General features: G+C 36.8%; 1 protein-coding gene across 5 annotated transcripts in view; it reads right to left on the reverse strand.

The window, feature by feature from the left end:
- ACAP2 (ArfGAP with coiled-coil, ankyrin repeat and PH domains 2) overlaps window positions 1-17,611 on the reverse strand; it is a 165,344-nt gene that overhangs the window by 72,729 nt on the left and 75,004 nt on the right. The window lies entirely within an intron of this gene.

The following is a 17,611-nucleotide window of genomic DNA, read 5'->3' on the forward strand; positions in this document are numbered from 1 at the left end:
GATGAAGAATCTCCAGAACCACCCCAGACTTACAGAATCAAAATCTGCATTTACCATGATTTCCAAGTGCTTGTTTGGGGGAAGAAGCAATGCATTGTTTCTCAAACTGGGCTGCACAATGGGATGACCTGTGGAGCTTTGATTGCTGGGTCTTACTCCCAGAGACTAATTTTAACTAGTCTGGGTTGCAGCCCACTAGCACTCCACTGAGAAGAATTCATCAAGGCATCTAAATCACTAAATTACCTTCACTAAGAGCAAAAAGGGGCCTCCCTTCAGTGGATGTCATGACAGATACAGTCCTTGGAAGTGGGCAAAAACAGTCTTGAGAGCAGAAGTCAGCACATTTTTTCTGTAAAGAGCTAGATGGTATTGTAGGCTTGTGGGCCATGTTGTCTCTGCCACAGCTACTCATCTCTGCCATCGTGCGAAAGTAACCATAGACAATACAGAAGCAAATGAGCATAGCTGTGTTCCAATAAAAATTTATATGAAAAAAAGGGGAGGGGGCGATGGGCTAGATTTGGCCTGTAAGCCATAGTTTGCCAAACCCTGCTCTAGAACAGTGGTTCACAAACTTTAGAATACAACAGAATCCCCTGCAAGCCTTGTTCAAACACATATTGCTGGCTTCCAGCCTCAGAGTTTCTGATTTAGTAGATCTGGATGGGCTCTAAGAAGTTGCTATTCTAACAAGTCCCTAGGTGATACTGATGCTGCTGGTCCAGGGACCACAATTTGAGAACCATTGATCGAAAGTAATGGTCCTCAAATTTTACTGCATGTCAGAATCACCTGGGGAGATTTTAAAAATTCTAATGCCGCACTCAGATGACATAAATCCAATCTCTGGGAATGGGAACCAATTTACTACTATAAGCATTCTCAATGCTTAGGTCATGGCACACTAAAATAGTGACATTTCAGGGGAAAAGTTACATGGCATTACTATTTGAATCATCCAAAGCTATTTTAGTCACAATTTGTTTGTCATCACTTCTTTGTTTTGTACGCCCTGTCAAATATTGCATCTTTCTTTTGCTTATTTTTCACAATTCTTGCTCCTATTGTCATTTTTCACATTTTTCCTATTAACAAGGTATGTATGATTGTTTCCTTAGCATCATCATCATTAGTTATAAGGTATTCCTATTAGAATGCAATTGATTTTGTTATTTTTTGGCTCTTACTTCTTGGTATTTATTTATTATTGGCTTTTAATGTTAATTAGCCAAAGTCTGACTCTTAATGAAATTTAATTATGTTTTATTTTAAATTATTAAAAAACATTTATCTCTGAAGATGGAATTAAATGCACATAATTATATCATTTTAAATGGGATTGCAGATTCAAAACATTTTGAAATTTTGATTTTTTGATCATAAATAAGCGTAACATTTGTTGAATAAACTAAAATGAATTAATATTTCCTATCTTTACTAAATGCCTAATTTTATAATCTTGCAATATAATTTACTTTAAAACATTTTAAGAATGCAGAAAATTATACACATAATCAACTTTTGAACCTTAAAACATATCCTATTTTATCTCATATTTAAATAGATCTGATTTTTTACTGGTTGTCGTTTTCCACCATAATGGACAACTTTTTCATCAAACAGTGCTGGAAAGCCATTACATTCATAAGGCAAACACAACATTTCCAAAATTCTCTTCTTTAACCAAAATGTATTTTTACATGAAAGAGTTATTAAATAAAGCAATTACAGAAGCAAATCATACAGGACTTCAACACAAAATATCCATTTAATACAGAAAAAGATTTGCACTTTAAACTTCTACAAACACAAAATAAGAAACAAAGTTCTTGTATCACATTAGTTATAACTATATCAGATTACTAAACTGCTTAAAAGGTTACTACTCAATTAACGGCTAGAGCCAGAATGCCTCATACAATTGCAAAACTGTATAATATACCAGCCTACAAGGAAAATTTCAGAACTTTGTAATTTCCAAAGAAGCAAAGGAAATAGAAAATGTGCCGCATTCAAATAACAGAATTAACAGATGCGTTTGATGGCATGCCAAATAAACACAGCAATAATTACTAACCCAGAAGACAACTGTATCAAAAAGTTTTCATTGCTGCCCAATGATTCTACATGTTAATAACTGTACTCAAACTAACAGCAATACTTAAAATTTCTGAATAGAAGATTATCTTGGAAGAACACTGATTGTTTTACTAAGCACCAAAACAAATTCCTAGGGATGAAATACTCAAATGCCAAAAGAAAACTTTAAAACAAACAAAGAGGATAAATTTGGAAACACTGTAACTTTGCATACTGATAGAACAGCTACAAAGACAGCAAGACGTAAATTTACGTTAAGAATTCATTTAGAAAGCTGTGAAGATCTAGTAGTACATTATTTCACAAAGGATCTCTTATATATAAAAGGTTACATGTAGATATAAATTCCAAATTAAATTTTATGAAAATGATACATGAATCTAAACAAATATTCAAAATATTTCAATTTTTTTCAGCTTTTTGTATAGAAGTGAGACAAGTATATCATGCTCTGGGGACTTCCCTGGCTGTCCAGTGGTTAAGACTCCAGGCTTCCAATGCAGGGGGCACGGGTTCTATCCCTGTTCGGGGAACTAAAATCCTGCATGCTGTGCAGTGTGGCCAAAAAAATTTTAAAAAAGGAATATCACTTTCTACTGTTTTCATACAACAGTGTACTAGCTGTCCAAAGGAAGAGTTTTGCCTAAGTTTATGATTTAAAAGTAGAATTCAAAAAGTTTAAGGAGGAACAACTTTCAACTTGCAGATGTGTTTAGTGCTAGTTATTGACTTTAAAAGGTGGCTTAGTTAACTGGTGTTCTAAATCTGATGATCTTATTTCAAACAATCCTGGATATTTTTGACAATTAACATGTACCAACAATCTTTATGGATTCAAAGTGTTGGAAACAAGAGGCTAAGAATGAGTCACTAGGGAGTCAGTGCTATAATCTGAATCCAAAAATAGAATTATTAAAAGTGAGTAAATGGGGGGCTTCCCTGGTGGCGCAATGGTTGAGAGTCCGCCTGCCGATGCAGGGGATGCGGGTTCGTGCCCCGGTCTGGGAGGATCCCACATGCCCCGGAGCGGCTGGGCTCGTGAGCCATGGCCGCTGAGCCTGTGCGTCTGGAGCCTGTGCTCCGCAACGGGAGAGGCCACAATAGTGAGAGGCCCGTGTACCGCAAAAAAAAAAAAAAAGTGGGTAAATGGGGTTTAGTAAGTAGAGCAACTTCTACGTATACCTACAGAAAAGCTTCATCATTATTTTATTCAAAATCCATTCAATTTATCACAGAAAATTTAAGCATTACATGTGTCAATGAAAGAAAAGGAAGAGCAGCCCCACTTAATGAATGATTGCTCCTTTAAGGTATAATTTAAAGATATGTAATTATTTAAATTCTAATTACAAGTGATAAAACAGTTCCTGTCAATCAGGAGGAAAGGGCAATAAGTGCTCATCTGCCTTTCACTAATATGTCTACCTATGCAGACAAAGTTCTCATCAATGACAATGGCCAAGAATTTGAAAAGATCATCAATTTTTAAATCTTGATCAGGAATTGCTTGAAATCATTTCATGCATAAGATTGTTTTTTTTTTAAGTTATGTTCAGGGAAGCCAGTTCAAGTTTCTCATTAAAATATTTTTTAAATATATGGAAGTGTTATACACACAGAGAGAAGAAAAAGAAATAGAAGGAATACAAATTCGAAAAGAAAAAGTAAAAGTGTCACTTTTCAAATGACAGGATACTATACACAGTGAATCCCAAAGATGCTACCAGAAAACTACTAGAGCTAATCAATGAATTTGGTAAAGTAGCAGGATACAAAATTAATGCACAGAAATCTCTGGTATTCCTATACACTAATGATGAAAAATCTGAAAGTGAAACTAAGAAAACACTCCCATTTACCACTGCAACAAAAAGAATAAAATATCTAGGAATAAGCCTACCTAAGGAGACAAAAGACGTGTATATAGAAAATTATAAGACATTGATGACAGAAATTAAAGATTATACAAATAGATGGAGAGATATACCATGTTGTTCGATTGGAAGAATCAACATTGTGAAAATGATGCTACTACCCAAAGCAATCTACAGATTCAATGCAATCCCTATCAAACTACCACTGGCATTTTTCACAGAACTAGAACAAAAAATTTCACAATTTGTATGGAAACACAAAAGACCCCGAATAGCCAAAGCAATCTTGAGAAAGAAAAATGGAGCTGGAGGAATCAGGCTCCCTGACTTCAGACTATACTACAAAGCTACAGTAATCAAGACAGTATGGTACTGGCACAAAAAGAGAAAGATAGATCAATGGAACAGGAGAGAAAGCCCAGAGATAAACCCGCTCACATATGGTCACCTTATCTTTGATAAAGGAGGCAAGAATATACAGTGGAGAAAAGACAGCCTCTTCAAAAAGCGGTGCTGGGAAAACTGGACACGTACATGTAAAAGTATGAGATTAGAACACTCCCTAACACCATACACAAAAATAAGCTCAAAATGGATTAAAGACCTAAATGTAAGGCCAGAAACTATCAAACTCTTAGAGAAAAACATAGGCAGAACACTCTGTGACATAAATCACAGCAAGATCCTTTTTGACCCACCTCTTAGAGAAATGGAGATAAAAACAAAAATAAACAAATGAGACCTAATGAAACTTATTAAAAGCTTTTGCACAGCAAGGGAAACCATAAACAAGACCAAAAGACAACCCTCAGAATGGGAGAAAATATTTGCAAATGAAGCAACAGACAAAGGATTAATCTCCAAAATTTACAAGCAGCTCATGCAGCTCAACAACAAAAAAACAAGCAACCCAATCCAAAAATGGGCTGAAGACCTAAATAGACATTTCTCCAAAGAAGATATACAGATTGCCAACAAACACATAAAAGAATGCTCAACATCATTAATCATTAGAGAAATGCAAAGCAAAACTACAATGAGATATCATCTCACACTGGTCAGAATGGCCATCATCAAAAAATCTAGAAACAATAAATGCTAGAGAGGGTGTGGAGAAATGGGAACACTCTTGCACTGCTGGTGGGTATGTAAATTGATACAGCCACTAGGGAGAACAGTATGGAGGTTCTTTAAAAAAAAACTACAAATAGAACTACCATACGACCCAGCAATCCCACTACTGGGCATATACCCTGAGAAAAACCATAATTCAAAAAGAGTCATGTACCAAAATGTTCATTGCAGCTCTATTTACAACAGCCAGGAGATGGAAGCAACCTAAGTGTCCATCATTGGATGAATGGATAAAGAAGATGTGGCACATATACACAATGGAATATTACTCAGCCATAAAAAGAAACGAAACTGAGTTATTTGTAGTGAGGTGGATGGACCTAGAGTCTGTCATACAGAGTGAAGTAAGTCAGAAAGAGAAAAACAAATACCGTATGCTAACACATATATATGGAATCTAAGAGAAAAAAAAAAAGGTCATGAAGAACCTAGGGTTAAGACGGGAATAAAGACACAGACCTACTAGAGAATGGACTTGAGGATATGGGGAGGGGGAAGCGTAAGCTGTGACAAAGTGAGAGAGTGGCATGGACATATATACACTACCAAACGTAAAACAGATAGCTAGGGGGAAGCAGCCGCATAGCACAGGGAGATCAGCTTGGTGCTTTGTGACCACCTAGAGGAGTGGGATAGGGAGGGTGGGAGGGAGGGAGACGCAAGAGGGAAGAGATATGGGAACATATGTATATGTATAACTGATTCACTTTGTTATAAAGCAAAAACTAACACACCATTGTAAAGCAATTATACTCCAATAAAGATGTTAAAATATATATGTATATATATTTTAAATATATGGAAGTGTTATACACATTGAATATGTAATATCTTTCCTAACACTTTAGGTTTTATTTTAACATAATTCTATAAAAATAAATTATTTATTAAATATTTATTAATTATTTAATGTAATTCCATAAAAAGGAAATCTAAACATTTTTCACCAACACCCAGACAGGACATGACACCTTATGTCCCCTAGAAGTTTTCTCCAGTGTCTCATACAAATACAACCATCAGTTTCTACCTGTGCCATGAGATGAGAACCGTTGGAAAGCACTGAACTACTATATTCTCACTACCTAAAACCATTTGTTGAGCAAATGAGTAGACAGCTGTAATATGGAAAACCAAACTCACAAAAAAACAAAACAAAAAGGGTCATATATTTTCACAGAATTTTATGCAGCAATTCAACTTCAAAACTTCATTCAGCAAATAATCAAAATAATATTCCAATTTCCTCATACTAACAGCAAATTAGAATCCAAAAGAGTCATCAGCGACGTTACAGAAACAGAGCTCTAAGTTCCAGGAAAACAAAGTAGTCAAATCAACTGTAGTACATAGTAGAATGTAGCATATATGACCTGCTCTGGAAAAGTTATGAGTTGGCACCTTATAAAAAACATATGAGTTAAAGAGCAACCCTAGGAAGTTCTCATTCTATAAGGAATAAGGAACAGTACTATCCATTTTTACAGAGAAAATAAATCACAAAAGAATCCAAATAATTTATTTTTTAAATGACTGGATAATCTAAACCCAATCTATGTTTAATCTTACTTGGCTAAAAACCCAAATGGTTACATTATTTCACACATTTATTTAAGCCCACAAAGTTATTCATAAATATCATCTCTGTAACACCTAGCCTTTTATCCTGATACAAAGTGATACACCAAGACTTAAGTGTTATGAGCTTTGCTATAGAATATAAAGCAGATTCCAGTGTTTATTACCTTTTAGAAAGCAGTTTGTCTTATCCTATAAAGTCTCCTTTATCCTATAATGCTATGTAATTAGAATTTCACTGAACAGAATGCTACTAAAATAAAGCATTTTATACAACTAGGCTTTCCCACATTTTTAACAAGTGACTCTGAGATCATATTTAAATCTTATAATAATTAATACTTTATAATTAAAAGTCATCTAGTAAAAGCTCCTTCATTTTACAGAGGTGGAATGCAAAGCTTAGAAAAATTAAATGACTTCCCCAAGGTAAGAATTATGCAAGTACTAAGGATATAACAGTAAACAAGATATGTGTCAACCCTATCTTTAATCTAGTTGAAGTATACAGCGTTATGATGCGGGAAGAACCTTTGCCACAAATATAAAGATTGTGATTCGGCCTTCCCTGGTGGCGCAGTGGTTGAGAGTCCGCCTGCCGATGCAGGGGACACGGGTTCGTACCCCGGTCTGGGAAGATCCCACATGCCGCGGAGCGGCTGGGCCCGTGAGCCACGGCTGCTGAGCCTGCGCGTCCGGAGCCTGTGCCCCACAACGGGAGAGGCCGCAACAGTGAGAGGCCCGTGTACAGCAAAAAAAATAATAATAATAATAAAAAATAAAGATTGTGATTCAAGTACAAAGAGGTCACTCCTACTGAAAAAACTAAGGGAAAAGTATTTGTTAACAAGAAACAAAAAGGCCAGGTAAAGCACAGAGCATAGCAACTATATAAAAGGCAAGAAAATTAAAAGAAACTACGGTCTCACAATTTCATACCTATAGTTATTAGTAGAAAAATTTCTGAGATGCTGTAAAAAGGAATATGGGAATAAAATTAGAAAGGCACTAGACATCTGGGTGTAGTATCAGAGCTCCCCTATATACATATATATAAGTATACATGTGAACACACACAAGATCACCAACCTATAGCATTTAGACCTCTAGGCAGACAGGCAGACAAATAGTGATCTCCTCTTAGTTTGCAAATTATCTTTCTAAAGCATATTAAGCATTTCTAAAGAATATTAAATACTTCTATTTGTTCACTGAATTTTCACTGATTTAACACATCTTTATTCATTTAATGACTAAAAAAACATTACAAGCGTTGTCATAATCTCAGTGTCCTCAATCCTGCCATGAGTAACTCCTTCCTGCCAAGGACTCTTCTAGGTGGTAGTAGCAGAGATGAATACAACAAAGTGCCTACAGTCATAAAACTTAGGAACAGACAATAAAATGAGTACACATATTTAAGAATATACATGGTATGTGTGTGCGCACGCAAAAGGTAGGGTAAATTGATAGACAGTAACCATATGGTGGTCAAGGAAGGCTTCTCGTAGAGGCAGTGATCTATTAAAGTGAGGGAGACCTATAGAAAGAAAAGCAATATGGTAAGGAAACAGTCGCACATAAACGTGGAGGAGGAACATGCCACACCAAACAGACTGCAAGTACAAAGGCTGTAACATGAGAATTACTTTGGCATGTTCAAAGAAGAACAAAGAGCCCAAGAGGCTACAACTGGACAGAGAAGAGAGATGAGATCAGAAAGTTATCAGCAGGAGCCTCATCATATAGGGCTTGGTTAGGATTTTATTCTGAGTGTAACAGGGAACTAGAACAGGAGAGTACTGTGAATTAATTTATATTTTTAAAAGTTCATTCTGGCTGCTGTATACATAACTCACTATATTTAGAAGGGCAAGTAAAGAAGCAGAGATACAAGTTATATAATCCTAAACAAAAGATGGTAGTAGTTTAGACTTGGAGGTGACAGAGCAACTATTTATTATAGGATCTGGGGTATATTTTGTTAATGTGTGGGATATGGAGTATGGGGGGAAAAAGAAAAGTCACAGAAAGAGGTTTCAAGGATGAAAATTGCTAGGACTGCACAATAATTTGCTTACTAAAACTGTTTTCAAAATTATAGCCTTTATGGTTGGTGTGCCAGTTGTTTACTGGCTTTCACCACTACATCACCCTTCCATAATCTCCTCCTCTATGTTGCCAGGAGCTAGAAATCTGCAAAGCATATTTCCCAACCCCCCTGCAAGCCAAGAGGTTAGGTTCTGCAAATAGGATCTGATGGTAGATTAAGAGGCAGGAGATAAGGAGAAGCCACTTTCTTTTTCTGCTTCTGTTCTGACACAGCCATTAGTGAGCAACTGAGCTACTCCAAATTTCGGCAGCGTCAGTGACCAATCTGAGGGTGTCAGTAGGACTGCAGGCTCCGAGGCTCTTGCAGCCACAGCAAGCAGGCAACCCCTGACTTCCTGGCTCGGCAACAATGGCAGTGTTCTCAAGAGTGCAGTACTTAGGGGCTCTAGCACCACCACTTCCACCCTTGCTCCTGCAACCCCTAAGGACAGTAGCTCCTTCCTACTTTGACTAATCTCTAGGCTTTTTTTATTTTTTCACTGTGGCTTTTTGCATTCCTACAACCCTTCCAACACTTTGTAACCAATTCACTATATTAAAACCCTTCTATAAGAAATACCGTATGTGGTTTCTGTTTTCCCGAACGGATACCAACCAATATAGTAAAGGAAGAAGTATCACTCCCCAGGATCTAGCTGCACATATTTTGTTCCTCATCACAACACCCTTACACGTTGGTATCGCAAATTCTACTATTCCCCTTTTATAGAACAGTAAAATGAAAAATGAAAGTGATTAAATAAACTGACCAAAATTATACAGCTAATAACAGTGAAGCCTAAACTCAAAGTTGTTTCTATCTAAATTCTATGCTCTTTTTACAATGTTAAAATTAAGAAATATCGATTGCTTTCAATTTTAGAAAAGGAAAAAAAAAACCACATTATTGGAATTAGTTCAGGAAACCAGCTGCACATTAATAGCACTAGCACTAAAAAGACCAACCGCTATCCTCTTGAAGCAAACTATACTTATATACCTTGCTTCAAACAAACCTCATTTTTAAAGACTCAATTTACTCTAAGAGAATGATTTATAAAATACTCTGAACTTAAGTTTTCTTGACAGGACAGATTTCAACATACATTTAAACTATATATTTACCAGAAGTTTATCTTACTCATAACTTTTCACATATAAAACTATAACAAAAAGCAAAATATTCTTATATAAAGCAATAATATAAGACTTACTGATTTAAAGAAAATATAAGAAACAGGATTACTACAAAGGATACTATATTACAAAAAAATTTAACCTGTTATGTTAATTTAAAATCAGTAACTTAAAAAAATTTAATTCTCATTATATTACACTTTTTAAGAAGTTTGAATCCCAAAGGTCCCTGATTTAAAAAGAAATCAAATATACTCTACACTAGCATCCAAATTCAATAGAAGGCAAAAAGAAAATTAATAAGAGGTCATTAAAAACAAATTGGTGCAAAATATTAGAGCTAAAATCATAAAAATATTAGAAGAAAACAAAGGGATTAATCTGCATGATCTGGAATTTAGCAGTGGATTCTTGGATATGACCCCAAAAGCAGGAGGAACAGAAAAAAAAAGATAAATTGGATTTCATCAAAATTAAAACTTCCATTTATTTTTATTTATTTATTTTTGGCCGTGTTGGGTCTTTGTTGCTACACGCAGGCTTTCTCTAGTTGCGGCGAGCAGGGGCTACTCTTCACAGCGGTGCGTGGGCTTCTCATTGCGGTGGCTTCTCTTGTTGCGGAGCACGGGCTCTAGGCGCACAGGCTTCAGTAGTTGTGGCACATGGGCTCAGTAGTTGTGGTTTGCAGGCTCTAGAGCGCAGGCTCAGTAGTTGTGACACATGGGCTTAGTTGCTTCATGGCATGTGGGATCTTCCTGGACCAGGGATCAAACCTGTGTCCCCTGCACTGGCAGGTGGATTCTTAACCACTGTGCCACCAGGGAAGTCCCAAAATTAAAACTTTTAGAGAGTGGCCAAGATGGTAGAGTAGAAGAACCCTAAGATCACCTCCTCTCACGAACACACCAAAATCACAACAATCTGCAGAACAACCATCATTGAAAAAGACCGAAACCTACCAGAAAAGATTCCCTACAACTAAAGACATACAGACAGAACCACAACAAGACTGGTAGGAGGGGTGCACCTGTGATATAATCAAATCCCATACCCCCCGGGTAGGACACCCACAAACTAGAGAATTAAATTACAGATGTTCTCGCATAAGAGTGAGAATGCTGAGCCCCACATCAGGCCCCCAGCCTAGAGGTCTGGCACCAGGAAGGAGAGCCCCCAGAGCATTTGGCCTTGAAGGTCAGTGGGGCTTGACTGCAGAAGCTCCACAGGACTGGGGGAAATAGAGACTTCACTCTTAAAGAGCACACACAAAATCTCAGGTATACCAGGACCAAGGGCAAAAGCAGTAATTTGATAGGAGCCTGGGCCAGACCTAATTCTGGTCTTGGAGGGTCTCCTAGGGAGGCTCCTGGGTGACTGTGGCCCACCCTGGGGACACAAACACTGCTGGCAGATGTATCAGGGAATATTCATCTGCGTGAGCTCTCCTGGAGGCTGACATTTTGGCACAGAGACCTGGCCCCACCTAAAAGCCTGTAGGCTCCAGTTGCTGGGACACCTCTGGCCAAACAAAAAACTGAGCAAGGACACAGCCCCATTCATCAGCAGACAGGCTATCTAAAGACTTCCTGAGCCCACAGCAGCCTCTAGACACACCCCTAGAATGGCCCTGCCCACCAGAAGATGAACACCCAGCCCCACCCACCAGGAGGCAGGCACCAGCCTCTCCTGTCAGGAAGCTTGCAGAAGCCTCTAGACCAGTCTCACCCACCAGGGGGCAGACAACAGAAGCAAGAAAATTACAGTCCAGCAGCATGTGGACCAAGTCCACAAACACAGGCCAGACACTACCCTGGACCAGCTGGCCCCTAGCCCTTGTGACAAGAGGGGAGTGCACTGCTGGGACACATAGGACGTCTCCTACAGAGGGCCACTTTTCCAAGGTCAAGAAACTTAACGAACCTACCACATCCATAAAAATACAAATAGCAATTTACAAAAAATTAGGTGACAGAGGAATATGTTTCAGACAAAGGAACAAGATAAAACTCCAGAAAAACAAAGTGAAGGAAGATAGGCAATCTAACCAAGAAAGATCTTGTTCAGAATAACAACCATAAAGATGATCAAAGAACTTAGGATAAGGGATGCACAGAGTGAGAAATTAGAAGTTTTTAACAAAGAATTAGAATATATAAAGAACAGCCAAACAGAATTAAAGAATACAATAACTGAAATGAAAAATACACTAGAAGGAATGAATAGTAGACTAACTGAGGCAGAAGGATGGATCACTGAGCTGAAGACAAAATAGTGGAAATCACTGTCCCTGAACAGAAAAAAGAAAAAAGAATGAAAAGAAGTAAGGACAGTTTAGCAGACCTCTGGGACAACATCAAGCGTGCTAATATTCACTTGATAGGGGTCCCAAAAGGAGAAGAGAGGAAGGGCCTAAAAACATATTTGAAGAGACAATAGCTGAAAACTTCCCTAATTTGGGGATGGAAATAGTCATCCAAGTCCAGGAAGTGCAGAGAGTCCCATACAGAATTAACCCATAGAGGAATACACCACAACACACTGTAATCAAAATGACAAAAATTAAAGATAAGAGAGAATATTAAAAGCAACAAGGGAAAAGCAACAAATAACATACAAGGGGACTCCCATAAAGTTATCAGCTAATTTTTCAGCAAAACTCTACAGGCCAGAAGGGAGTGGCAAGATACACTTAAAGTGATGAAAGAGAAAAACCAAGAATAATCTACCCAGCAAGGCTCTCATTCAGATTTGATGGAGAGGTCAAAAGCTTTACAGACAAGCAAAAGCTGAAAGAATTCAGCACCACCAAACCAGCTTTACAACAAATGCTAAAGGAACTTCTCTAGGCAGAAAAGGCCACAACTAGAAACAAGAAAATCACAAAATGGAAAAGTTCACCGGTAAAGGCAAACATACAATAAAGGTAGGAAATCATCCACAAACAAAGCTAGTAGTAAGGTTAAAAGACAAAAGTAGTAAAATCATTTGTATACACAATAAGCAGTTAAGGGATATAGAAAATAATTTGATGCAGAATATAATATCAAAAACAGTGGGGCTTCCCTGGTGGCGCAGGGGCTGAGAATCTGCCTGCCAATGCAGGGGACATGGGTTCGAGCCCTGGTCTGGGACAAGATCCCACATGCCGCGGAGCAACTAGGCCCATGAGCCACAACTACTGAGCCTGCGCATCTGGAGCTTGTACTCTGCAACAAGAGGCTGCAACAGTGAGAGGCCCGCGCACCATGATGAAGAGTGGTGCCCGCTCGCCGCAACTAGAGAAAGCCCTTGCACAGAAACAAAGACCCAACATGGTAAGAAAGAAAGAAACAAACAAACAAATAAGTGAATAAATAAATAAATAAATAAATTTTAAAAACAAAACAACAAAAAAAACAGTGATCGTGAGGGGAGGAGGGTACAAATGCAGGTTATTTAAAATGTGTTTGAAATTAAGAGATCAGCAACTTAAAACAAGCATGTATAAACATAGACTCCTATACAAAAACCTCATGGTAACTGCAAAACAAAAATCTATAATAGATATACACACAAAGAAGAAAAAGGAATACAAACATAACAGTGTTTGTTAGAAGAGAAGTCATCAAATCATAAGACAAAACAAAAGAAGAAAGGAGAAAAAAGACCTATAAAAACAAATCCAAAACAATTAAGAAAACAGCAATAGAAACAAATATATTGGTCATCATCACCTTAAATGTAAATGGACTAAATGCTCCTACCAAAAGACAGAGACTAGCTGAATGGATACAAAAATAAGACCCGTGTATTTGCTGCCTACAAGAGACTCACTTCAGATCTGGAGACACATACAGACTGAAAGTAAGGGGATGGAAAAAGGTATTCCACGCAAATGGAAATCAAAAGAAAGCTGGAGTAGCAATACTTATAACAGACAAAATAGACTTTAAAATAAAGACTGTTACAAGAGACAGAGAAGGACACTACATAATGATCAAAGGATCAATCCAAGAAGAAGATATAATTGTAAATATATATGCACCCAACATAGGAGCACCTCAATACATAAGGTAAATGTTAACAGACACAAAAGGAGAAACTGACATTAACACAATAATAGTGGGGGACTTTAACACCCCACTTACATCAATGGACAGATTATCTAGACAGAAAATCAGTGAAGAAATACAGGACTTAAATGACATATAGACCAGACAGACTTAATTGATATTTATAGAGCATTCCATCCAAAAGCTGCAGAACACATTCTTTTCAAGGGCACATGGAACATTCTCCAAAACAGATCACATGCTGTGCCATGTAGCAAGCCTCAGTAAATTTAAGAAAATTGAAATCATATCAAGTATCTTTTCTGACCACAAGGCTGTGAGGCTAGAAATCAACTACAAGAAGAAAAACTGCAAGAAAACACACACACACGGAGGCTAAACAATATGCTACTAAACAACCAATGGATCACTGAAGGAATCAAAGAGGAAATTTTAAAACGCCTGGAGACTAATGAAAGCAAAAAAAGAACCGACTATCCAAAACCTATGGGATGCAGCAAAAGCAGTTCTAAGAGGGAAGTTTATAGCAATACAATTCTACTTCAGGAAACAAGAAAAATCTCAAACAAACAACCTAATCTTACGTATAAAGCAACTAGAGAAAGAAGAACAAACAAAATCCAAACTTAGTAAAAGAAAAGAAATCACAAAGATCACAGCAGAAATAAATGAAATAGAGACTAAAAAAACAATAGAAAGATCAGTGAAACTAAAAGCTGGTTCTCAGAAAAGATAAACAAAACTGATAAACCTTTAGCCAGACTCATCAAGAAAAGAAGGGAGAGGGCCCAAATCAATAAAATCAGAAATGAAAAAGGAGAAGTTACAACCGACGCCACAGAAATACAAAGGATCATAGGGAGAATACTATGAGCAATTATATACCAATAAAATGGACAACCTAGAAGAAATGGACAAATTCTTAGAAAGGTACACTCTCCCAAGACTGAACCAGGAGGAAATAGAATATATGAACAGACCAACTACCAGTACTTAAATTGAATCAGTAATTTAAAAACTCCCAAGAAGTAAAAGTCCAGAACATGGTTTCACAGGTAAATTCTACCGAACATTTAAAGAAGAGCTAACACCTATCCTTCTGAAACTATTCCAAACTACTGCAGAGGAAGGAACACTCCCAAACTCATTCTATGAGGCCACAGTCACCCTGATACCAAAATCAGACAAAGATATCAAAAAAGAAAAGTATAGGCCAATATCACTGATGAACACAATGTAAAAATCCTCAACAAAATACCAGCAAACTGAATCCAACAATACATTAAAAGGATCATACACCATGAACAAGTGGGATTTATTCCAGGGATGCAAGGACTTTTCAATATCTGCAAATCAATCAGTGTGATACACCACATTAACAAATTGAGGAATAAAAACCATATGATCATTTCAATAGATGCAGAAAAAGCTTTTGATAAAATTCAGCATCCATTTATGATAAAAACTCTTCAGAAAGTGGGCATAGAGGGAACCTACCTCAACATAATAAAGGTCATATATGACAAACCTACAGCTAACATCATACTCAATGATGAAAAGCTGAAAGCATTTCCTCTAAGATCACAAAAAGACAAGGATGTCCACTCTCGCCACTTTTATTCAACATAATTTTGGAAGTCCTAGCCACAGCAATTAGAGAAGGAAAAGAAATAAAAGGAATCCAAGTTGGAAAAGAAGAAGTAAAATTGTCACTGTTTGCAGATGACATGATGCTCTATATAGAAAATCCTGAAGATGTTACCAGAAAACTAATAGAGCTCATCAATGAATTCAGTAAAGTTGCAGGATACAAAATTAACATACAGAAATCTGTTGCATTTCTATACACTAACAACCAAATATCAGAAAGAGAAATTAAGAAAACAATCCCATTTACCATCACATCGAAAAAGAATAAAGTACCTAGGAATAAACCTACCCAAGGAGGCAAAATGAAAAGACAACCTACTGAATAGGAGAAAATATTTGCAAATATTGTGACCAACAAGGGATTAATTTCCAAACTATACAAACAGCTCAATATCAAAAAAAAACAAACAACCCAGTAAAAAAAAATGGGCAGAAGACCTAGACATTTCTCCAAAGAAGACATACAGATGGTCAAGAGGCACATGAAAAGATGCTCAACACTGCTAATTACTGTGAAATACAAATCAAAACTACAAATGAGGTATCACCTCACTGTGGTCAGAATGGGCACCATCAAAAAGTCTACAAATAGTAAATGCTGGAGAGGGTGTGGAGAAAAAGAAACCCTCCTACACTGTTGGTGGGAATATAAATTGGTGCAGTCATTATCGAGAACAGTACGGAGTTTCCTTAAAAAACTAAAAATAGAGTTGCCATATGATCCAGAAATCCCCCTTCTGGGCATATTTCTGGAGAAAACTCTGATTTGAAAAGATATATGCACCCCAATGTTCATATCAGCACTATTTACAATAGCCAAGACATGGAAGCAACCTAAATATCCATTAACAGAGAAATGAATAAAGAAGATGTGGGGTGTGTGTGTGTGTGTGTGTGTGTGCGTGTGTGTATATATATATATGCACACACACACAACAGAATACTACTCAGCCACTACAAAGAATGAAATAATGCCATTTGCAGCAACATGGATGGACCTAGAGATTATTAAGTGAAGTAAAACAGAGAAAGACAAATATCATAGGATATCACTTATATGTGGAATCTAAAAAAATGATACAAATGAACTTATTAACAAAACAGAAATAGACTCACAGACACAGAACACAAACTTCTGGTTACCAAAGGGGATAATGGGGGTGGGGAGAGGGAGGATAGCAGTTTGGGATTAACATAATACACTCTACTATATATAAAATAGGTAAACAATAAGGACCTACTGTATAGTGAAGAAAACTATACTATCTTGTAATAACCTATAATGGAAAGGAATCTGAAAAAGAATATATATATATATGTATAACTGAATCACTTTGCTGTATACTTGAAACATAACATTGTAAATTAACTATACTTCAATAAAAAAAAATTAAAACTTTTATGCATCAAATGACATTATCAAGAAAATAAAAAGACTACTTACAGAATGGGAAAAATTATTTATATATCATATATCTGATAAGCATGTAATATCCAGAATATATAAAGAATTTAATTAAAAAAAACTTTAAATGGGCAAAGGACTTAAGTGGACAACAATGGTAACAATGGCAGAAGAAAATATACAAATGGCCAATAAGCAGATGAAAAGATGCTCAACCAGATTGGTCATTAGGGAAATGCAAATCAAAACCACAATGAGGGACTTCCCTGGTAGTCCAGTGGCTAAGACTCCACACTCCCAGTGCAGGGGGCCTGGGTTCAATCCCTGGTCAGGGAACTAGATCCCACACGCCGCAACTAAAAGATCCCACATTATTTCAGTAAACGTTTACAAAACTTATAAAGGAATTTCACAACATTCCAAAAGTAATACATATCCCTCATTCTTGAAGATCTGTCCTCAAAGGGGATATATATATTTGTATCTTAAAAGAAATAGCTAATTTTAGAATGATGACTTGTACGTCTTTCTTCTTGAAATTACTTAAAAACTTATAAAGGCACAACTTAAAGGAAAAAAATTAACTT

This window comes from Tursiops truncatus, chromosome 4 (genome assembly GCF_011762595.2).
Source record: "Tursiops truncatus isolate mTurTru1 chromosome 4, mTurTru1.mat.Y, whole genome shotgun sequence".
In the NCBI taxonomy this organism is placed as follows: Eukaryota; Metazoa; Chordata; class Mammalia; order Artiodactyla; family Delphinidae; genus Tursiops; species Tursiops truncatus.